The sequence below is a fragment of the Vicugna pacos genome, chromosome 17 (genome assembly GCF_048564905.1).
Source record: "Vicugna pacos chromosome 17, VicPac4, whole genome shotgun sequence".
Lineage (NCBI taxonomy): Eukaryota > Metazoa > Chordata > Mammalia > Artiodactyla > Camelidae > Vicugna > Vicugna pacos.
The window spans coordinates 26,263,697-26,269,811 of NC_133003.1; positions in this window are offsets into that span (position 1 = coordinate 26,263,697).

Consider the following 6,115-nt stretch of genomic DNA (forward strand, 5'->3'; position numbering starts at 1 on the left):
ACTCCTCCACCTCAGAGTCAAGACCAGCCGGGCTGCTGGCGAGAGGGCTGCAGATGGAGCACTAAACAGGACAAAGAGGCCGGAAGGGGGTCAGGGCTTCCTCACCACCACATGGCCACAGTCAAAGTAATACCGTCACATTGTGTTGCCACCGGCCACAGGCCTAGGGGATAGGGGGTGGGGAACAGAGGTTCCTTTGAGGTTAGAGGACAATTTTAGACACTGGGCAGACTCAAGGAGTCTCTTTGAGAGCCTCAGGCTCTCCTTGCATTGGGCCTAATCACAGTGCTCTCCTAACTTGGAGCCCTCTTTATTTTTTATAGTCAATGGTGTTTTATGTGTGTGGGGGGAGGTGGGGTGGGGGGGCTTAATGGATGCTTTATTTTTGAGTTTTAAGGGACATCATGGTTAAACAGACCTGAGCCTTACAGAGGTCACTTTCCTTTCTGAGCTCCGATTTCCTCACTTGTAAATTAGAATATATTAGGGATGTTCCAGCAATAGAGATAATGTCCAAAATGCCTCATTCTAGCCTCTGCCCATGGAGAAGAAAACTTCTGTGATGATTTCAACACTAGGAATATCTGTCCATGGGTCTCTGAGTAAAATCCTGAGACAAATGAGTTGCCTGAGGAGGGTAGGGGCAGAGGTCTGGGAAGAGGAGAGAAATATGGGAGGCAATTAGAGGAAGATCCACCGTGTCTGCAGGATAGAATTCTGTAAGGATGAGGCTGATAAGTGCTGAGATAATAACGAGTAATGAATAATAGTAATAATTGCTGGTAGCATTTATTGGGCTCTTATTATGTGCCAGATTACATTCAGCCCCATCTGAACTCTTTATATTCACTGCTTTGTTTCATCCTTACTACTTCAAGAGGCAGATCCTATTATCCGTACGATATGGAGAAAAGAAAAGGTTCAAAGGTCACAACTTCCATAAACCCAAGCTGTTCTAGGGTTCAAACTCTTGGGTTTGAACCCTGGTAATCTGACTCTAAATAAAACAGAAGCTTAGCACCATATTTCACCTATAAATAATGAGAAAACTATTTTTTAAGGTATCTCCCTGGTTCCCCAAATGTGCCCCTACTTTTTCCCTTGGCCTCTCCCACACAAGGCTTACGGTAGTGGAGTCTTTCTTTAAAGCTTCGGATTCACTTCATTAAGCCCCAAACATGATTACCACCAGAATAAGTGACACCAGGAATGCCTGATTCGAGTTCAACTCGATGGATCTGTCAAAGATTTGTCCTTATTTCATTCTCTGGTCCACGATGAAGCCATAGCTTCCCTGCCCTCATTTCACCACTACCATCAGGAACCACAGCATTCACACCCAGCAGTCCACCTTGAATTCTGAACTTGTCTGGACAGTGTCCTTTGAATTCCTTGGTCACGGCTCCTCCTGTGTTATCCCTGAAGTGATGGACAAGGACAAGAGGGTTTGCCCTCCCCAGTGCAGCTCACATCCTGTCGCTCCCCTGCCTGAAGTCCTGCACAGAATCCTCCATTTACCAGGCAAATCTAAACAAGTTGGCCTGCCTGCCAGGCTCATCACCATGCATTCTTTGCACTTGCTGTTCCCTCTGTCTAGAATGTTGTTCCTCCGATCTGGGTGCCCTCACTGCATTCAGGTCACCACCTCAGTGTACCTGGTGACCTACTGGAGCTCCTGAGTCCCCTGCTTATGATTCTCTGAACAATTTTCTTCATCATTTTTAACAATTATTTTATTTCATTAGCATGCATATTTCTTTCTTTTCTGTTCCCCCTCACTATAATGTAAGCTGCAGGAAGGCAGGGGTCTCATGTGTCCTATTCAGAGCTGTAACCTCCAGTGACTGGCCCAGAGAAAGTCCTCAGAATGAATGAATGAATGAATGAATGAATGATCATGCCCATAGCCACAAAACTGCTAAGCAAGGGTTTAAACCTTGGTAATCTTTCTCTAAATATCAGGGACTTAACCACTATACTTTACCTATAAATAAAGGCAAAACTATTTTTTTAATGTTTTCTTGGTTCCCCAGATGTGCCCTCACTTCCCCCCGGGGCCTCTCCCACACAAGACTTACCTTAAGTGGAAAGAATCTGATAAGAGAAATAGTTTTCCTCTGAAGAAGGACAGCATTTCCTCACTTCCCCTCTTGCCATATTGTTTCTTCAGAAAGGCTGTTTTTTTCTTAATCGGCATTTTCTTTTAAAAGGCAGCTGGCATGGTCAGTGTTGTTGCCTGTTCCATGTTCTATGTGGGCCACAGGGCATTAGGAGAATATAGGTGCACTATTTGCAGGGGAACCCAAGTCCCTTTATTAGCACAGAAGAAGCTGACTTTCTCTTCACAGAGACAGGAGAAGAAGCTGGAATTAAAATTTTGTCTCATTTATTTGTTGTTCACAAATTTCAATATTGTGTGCCTAAATCTGTGTATTAGGATTTGGAAATCTGATTTGGCTACTCTCACTAATGACTTTTGTTCCCAAACCACCCATTACCTGCCAAACTCCTGAGTATGTAAGAGCAGATTTTCAAATTCTTTGGCTAAACTTCCTTTCTCTGGAAGGAAAATCTAGAAAAGCGTAATATTTTTCAAAATTGTTGAATGTAGGCATGCAATGAAGCTGTTTGGCAAAAGAATACGATCTCATTAGAAAGTGGCTTGATAATGTGCAGATTTGATACTGACCAGATTCCAATATAGCTCAAGTCTACCCTTTCCAGATAAGAAGCAATAAACAATCCTCCTTTCATGACCAACTGGAAAACCTACCTGGAGGACACATTTGGACAAGTATTCAAATGGACTTTGCCTGAAGAAGAAAAGCGCATCTCGGCATCTCAGGACTACTTAAGAATAGGAATAGCTCTTCTTGCTAATTTCAGCTATGTGACAATTTTTGACACCAAACAAATGTTGGAGAAAAATTTTAAGCAAGAAAGATACATAGTAGCAACATCTCTAAATGAACAGGACAGAATTTCACCATTTAGTGTTATTTCGTCTTCCTGATGCCAACCTGTGCACAAAACATCTAGGAAACTAAACGCATTTTCTAACTTTTCAGGAATGTTCTGACTTACCATAGCAATTTCACATCTTACTAATTTTAACTGGAATGACTTTAATAAGATTTTTTTCTTCTTTGCAAATATTCAACCTCCTAAAAGGGACCACAAATAATTCTAAATAGCAGAATTAAACCCCAAGTCCTTTTAATTTTGTACACTTTGCCACAATAATCATCAATGCTCAATAAAGTGACACTGTTATGACTTCTCAAATCTGTCTCAATAAATCAGTAAATTTTGGATAAAAGCATCTTTTCTCCACTTACTTTAATCCTTAATTCGGGGATCTGTAAGTGTCCATTAAGGTCAAGTGACAATTCTTTGACTTTGAAAAACACGAGAAACACTCCCAGGGCAAAAGATCCTAATGTCTCTGAATGTATTTAAAGTAAGTGGTTTTGACTTAAGCAAAGATTTCTACTTAACCCAGAAGAAAAGCAGCCACTCCTCGGAAATACCACAGAATTCAGGGAAGTGAAATGAATAATGGCAAAGGATTACGTTTACCTATTCCAACCCGTACATATATCTACCGAGTATATACAGGAACACGATGGCTCCACTCACGTGTCATTCGTGGGCAACCCTCCTTTTCTCAACCCCGGGAGCATGATCCTCTCAGTCACGCACACTTGTCATAACAGAGATTAGTGGGTACGTTAGCGCCATCCCTCCCTCGCTTTGCATGCTTGATTCAAGAATGTTGGAAAAGATTTCTTTGCTGTTTGAAAACGGAATTCAACCCATATGACAACATCATCTGTTCCAAAATTCAACAGCAGAAAATAAAAACAAGTCATAAATTTAGAGAGTCAGTTTGTTGGGACTGAATTAGAGCTATAGAAAATAAATCAAAGATCAGCTTAACGCATATGGAAAGTCACAGCTGTAGGCATGACTGATAGGCTATTCATTCATCCATCCATTCATTCATTCTTTGCTTGTTCAGCCAGTACTCATGGATTATCTACTGTGGCTCACCAACGATTCATATAACTAGCATTATGGCGTACCCATTCATTCATTCATTCACCACATTAGTACAGTACATGCCAGATCATGTTATGTTGGTTTTTTCATTTTAGTCAACAAGTAATTTTTCAGCATTTATACTGAGTGGTAGACCTCAACAGGCTCTGGAATAAAATCTCAAATGTATCAGTGAGATGGAAGCCCCCCAAAGGTGTCTGTAAATATATTCTGGATGTTACTGTTGCTTAGGGGAGGGCAGTTGGCCCCGTGGCCTCTTAGGTCAGTGGGTTTGGAATCCACTTAAAGGGCTTAAAAACCAAGTTCAACATTGGTGATTCCTCCTTGTGCTGGCTGGCCACCCTACAAGTCCCAAGGGGGTCCAGCAAGAGAGAGGCGTTTACTCTGGCCCAGCGGGTCACCATCAGAAGACAAACCCTCTATAGCCATGTCTTTGCCAGGGCTCCCAAGCACTGTGGTCTCAAAGAGCAGACACACGCTGGCGCCTGTAGGATAGGCTGATTTGAGGTTGGCAGAGCTTGTAAGAGAAACAGTCTCTTTTCTACAATCTTGACTACCTACCCCATAGAAAATAGAATGTTCCTCCACTTCTGTCTTATAACACTCACTCTAGTCTGTGCTAAGCATTTTACATACATAATACCTAAACTGACCTGAAGGCTGTCATTATCCTGATGTTACAGAAGGGGACATAAGCATGGAGTGGTGAAGCAACTTGCCCCAAGACACACAGCCAGGATTTAAATATGAGTCCTGCAGATCAAGAGCCCTGATCCCTAGGGGCAAAAGCAGACGGCAAAGATGGAGAAAGAAGAGGCAGAAGGGATGGAAAGGAAGAAGCAGTGGGGGAAGACGGAGGTGGGAAGGATGGAGGAAAGGTACGAAGAACAAAATGGGGAAGAAAGACAGGTGCTGAGACAATTCTCCCAGGAGAGTGGTGAGGAAGAATTACATCTGCTCTCCACCCTTGGTTACAGAGGATTAGCCTGCAGGATATCAAATACCCATATTTAAATCAAAACTGTAATTATTTGCATGTCCTTGATGAAGTGGTCACAAGGCCAAAATTAGATGGTCTCTTCTTATCTGTTTTCTTTTGTTTTGAACCCAGCTGTGCATTCTTCAGTTTGCTTCCAAATGTCCCTGTTCACGATGGAGAGTTTTCACGTGGGTGTAGAACAACGTCCATACCTTTAAACCGTGTCACCCAAGCCAGGGGCTGAATTCCCAAGTGATTCATCTATTTCTTCCTTTTTCGGTCAGACTTTTGCCAAATACCTACTGTGTGCCAGGAATGCTGCTAAGCCCTGGAATGCAGAAATGAGTAAGCCCTGCTCCTGCTTACAATGGCTCACATAAAGCAGGCTGTCTAGGCACGTGGAATAGCGATGGGCGTAAAGCTTAATACACAGTGGGGCACGGGGAGCCACAGCAAAGAGGAAAAGCAGACACATTACCAAAGGAAGAGGACATTACGTCAGCGCTGGAGGCGGGGCACTGAGTTTGGATACACAGACCTCTGGCCTGTCCAGCATGGATTCCTTCTTCCTCCGGTAGGAACACTTGATCCTCCTTGGAGGAGTCACCGCCTAGCCAGTTTTGGTGGAGCTGGCTCCACCTCCTGACAGAACATCTTTGGGCTAGGAAACCAGCGCAAGTGAGCATTAATGAATGGTGTGCAGTGGGAGGAGAAATGTGAGTCAGGCGGGGACTGTGGGAACACTCTGAGGGTAAGCTGTGAGGTCTAGGCCAGGAAAGAGGACGTGAGGGCTTTCTCTTAGAGATGAAACACTATGAGGCTGAGTGATGATGGTGCAGCCTGCAACCTATGTCCACATCTACAGGACATCTGGCTTTGACATAGTTGGGACTATCAGTACGGAAGTCAGCAACTGTCTTTTAAAAGTAGACCCTCTGTTTCTGTGGTCTCTCCAATGCAATTCCATTTGTAAACATTCATGGTTTAAATAAATTAAATTCTTAATTTGAGCCTTTAAATTCAAATACTCAGGAGAGAGAAAGAAGGAACTTACATTTCCTGTGCCCATCAGGA